The 3,281-nt window shown below is 44.3% G+C and overlaps 1 pseudogene; it reads left to right on the top strand.

The window, feature by feature from the left end:
- Positions 1–947: 947 nt before the first annotated feature.
- LOC138082325 (eukaryotic translation initiation factor 4B-like) lies at positions 948–2,881 on the top strand (annotated as a pseudogene).
- Positions 2,882–3,281: the final 400 nt, after the last annotated feature.

Here is a 3,281-nt window from a genome sequence, read left to right as displayed (position 1 = left end):
GCATTCACATTACTACAAATAGCATTTCATTCTTTTTTACGGCTGAATAATATTCCATTGTATATATGTGCCATATCTTATTTATCCGTTCCTCTGTTGATGGATATTTAGGTTGTTTCTAAGTTCTGGCTATTGTGAATAGTGCTGCAGTGAACATAGGGCTGCGGCTATCATTTTGAATTACAGCTTTCTCTGGATATATGTCCAAGGATGTGATTGCAGGATCATATGGCAACTCTATTTTTAGTTCTTTTGAAGAACCTCTACACTATCCTCCATAGTGGTTGTACCAATTTACATGCCCACCAACAATAGAAGGCTTTTTCTCTCCATAATCTCTCCAGCATTTGCTATTTGTATACTTTTTAATGATGGCCATTCTGATCAGTATGAGGTGGTACCTCTCTGTAGTTTTGTTCTTCATTTATCTATTTGATGCTGAGAATTTTTTCATGTGCCTACTGGCCATCTCTATGTTTTCTTTGGAGAAATGTATTTTTAGGTCATCTATTTTCCAAAGCTACATCTTGACTAAAATTGCATTAGGAGGCTCTTAGCTAGAACCACCAAGGCATTAATAGACCCTCCTAGGTTGTTCTGAGTTGCTAGATTTGAGAGTAATTCTTATGCAGGAAAAAAAAAAAAATACAAGCTACTATTCTTACTCTTGGTAATGAGTTTAAATGTGAATTTTCTTTTACTGCTTAGTGTATTGATTTATGAGATAATAATGAAGCTTCGTTTCAAACTAGTACTAAAATTTTAGAATTCCTGAAATATCAGAATAATCTTGTCCCTGAAAACATTGTTAGAAGGAATAATTCATATATAAAAATAGTACACAAATGGTTAAGGAATTCTACTTTGGAGAACAAGATGTGAATGAATACAAAAGTTTGAGATTTAAAGTGAAGAGCAGCCTTTGCGTTTTCTCTCCCTCTCCCAACATGGCGGCCTCAGTGAAAAAGAAGAAGGGGAAGACTATCTCCCTAACAGACTTTCTGGCTGAGGGTGGAGGGATTGGTGGAGGCAGCACCTATTTCCCGAAACCAGTCAGCTGGGCTGATGAAACAGACGATCTGGAAGGGGATGTTTCAACCACTTGGCATAGCAATGATGATGTGTATCTGCCAAGTTGCTTCAGTCGTGTCTGACTCTGTGTGACCTCATAGACAGCAGCCCACCAGGCTCCCCCGTCAGTGGGATTTTCCAGGCAAAAGTACTGGCATGGGGTGTGGGGCACCTCCAATTGACCCTTCCATCCTGCCCACTGCTCCACGGGCTGCTCGGGAACCCAATATCGACCAGAGCCGTCTTCCCAAATCTCCACCCTACACTGCTTTTCTAGGGAACCTGCCCTATGGTGTGACAGGAGACTCCATTAAGGAATTCTTTAGAGGATTAAATATCAGTGTGGTGCATTTACCGTGTGAGCCCAGCAATCCTGAGACATTAAAAGCTTTTGGTTATGCTGAGTTTGAGGACCTGGATTCCTTGCACAGTACCTTGAGCTTCAACGAAGAGTCTCTAGGTAACAGAATTCGAGTGGACATTGCTGATCAAGCACAGGATAAAGACAGGGATGATCATTCTTTTGGCCGAGATAGATAGAAATAGTGATTCTGACAAAACAAATACAGACTGGAGGGCCCGTCCTGCTGCAGACAGCTTTGATGATTACCCGCCTAGAAGGGGTGATGATAGCTTTGGAGACAAGTATCGAGATTGTTACGATTCAGACGGATATCGTGATGGGTATCGGGACAGTTACCGTGATGGCCCACACCGGGACATGGATCAATACGGGGGCCGAGATCGTTATGATGACTGAGGTGGCAGAAACTATGACAGAGGCTACAATTACAGGATAGGCAGTGGCAGAAGATTGTTCGGTAGCGGGTACCGTAGGGATGACGACTACAGAGGAGGTGAGGGCCGCTATGAAGACAGATACTACAGACGAGATGACCGGTCCTGGAGTTCCAGAGATGATTACTCTCAGGATGACTATAGGCGGGATGATAGAGGTCCCCCCGCAAAGACCCAAACTGAACCTAAAGCCTCGGAGTACTCCTAAGGAAGATGATTCCTCTGCTAGCACTTCCCAATCCAGTCGTGTAGCCTCTACCTTTGGAGGGGCAAAGTCTGTTGACACAGCTGCTAGAGAACGCGAAGTAGAAGAGTGGTTACAGAAGAAACAGGAGAAACTGCAGCGCCAGCTGGATGAGCCAAAACTAGAACGACGGCCTCGGGAGAGACACCGAAGCTGGCAAAGTGAAGAAACTCAGGAACGGGAAAGATCGAGGACAGGAAGTGAGTCATCACAGACTGGGACCTCAGCCACATCTGGCAGAAATGCATGAAGAAGAGAGAGTGAGAAGTCTCTAGAAAATGAAACCCCCAATAAAGAGGAAGACTGTCAGTCTCCAACTTCTAAGCCTCCCAAACCTGAACAGCCTCTAAATGTAATGCCAGCCCCTCCACCAAAATAGAATGCTTGGGTGAAGCGAAGTTCTAACCCTCCTGCTCGATCTCAGAGCTCAGACACAGAGCAGCAGTCCCCTACAAGTGGTGCAGGGAAAGTAGTTCCAGCTCAACCATCTGAGGAAGGAGCAGCAAGGAAAGATGAAAATAAAGTAGATGAGGTGAGTGCCCCAAAAGGCCAAAGTGGGAACTCCAGCCGTGGTCCGGGAAACGGAGGGAAGAAAGACCACTGGAAGGAGGCAGACAGGAAAGATGGCTAAAAGGATCACGACTCCAGATCTGCACCTGAGCCAAAGAAAGGTGAAGAAAATCCAGCCTCGAAGTTCAGTTCTGCAAGCAAATATGCTACTCTCGCCATTGGCGGTGAAATGAAAATGAGGGAGATTACACGGAATAGACCTCTGCATTCTGTGGTTTCTCCTAGTCTCTCTCCACCCTGGAACAATCGAGAGCAAATCAAACCTCTATCCAGACAAGATAAAATAAAACTCACCATCTCCTGGAGACCTTTCTTAACTTAAAAACAAAACAAAACAAAACACTAAATGAAATGAAATTCTTTTGCATGCCGCTGCAGCCTTTAAAGTATTCAACTAACAGGAGAATCACCAGTGTAGCCAGAGAAAAAGACATACAGCTTTTAATGGAAAAGTTGTGGTGTGTTTTTATGACACATGCAATTGCCTGTGTGATTAGTGCCTAGGGGCCTCCGTTTAGCAAAATGCAGTGACTGTGATGCACTGTCTGAAATCTAATTGGGCAGTAGACAGGTTTAAGGAAGAGTGAGGTTCCTACCT

This window comes from Capricornis sumatraensis, chromosome 7 (genome assembly GCF_032405125.1).
Source record: "Capricornis sumatraensis isolate serow.1 chromosome 7, serow.2, whole genome shotgun sequence".
In the NCBI taxonomy this organism is placed as follows: domain Eukaryota; kingdom Metazoa; phylum Chordata; class Mammalia; order Artiodactyla; family Bovidae; genus Capricornis; species Capricornis sumatraensis.
The sequence above is the reverse complement of the archived record's forward strand: the minus strand, read 5'-3'. Positions and strand labels throughout refer to the sequence as shown.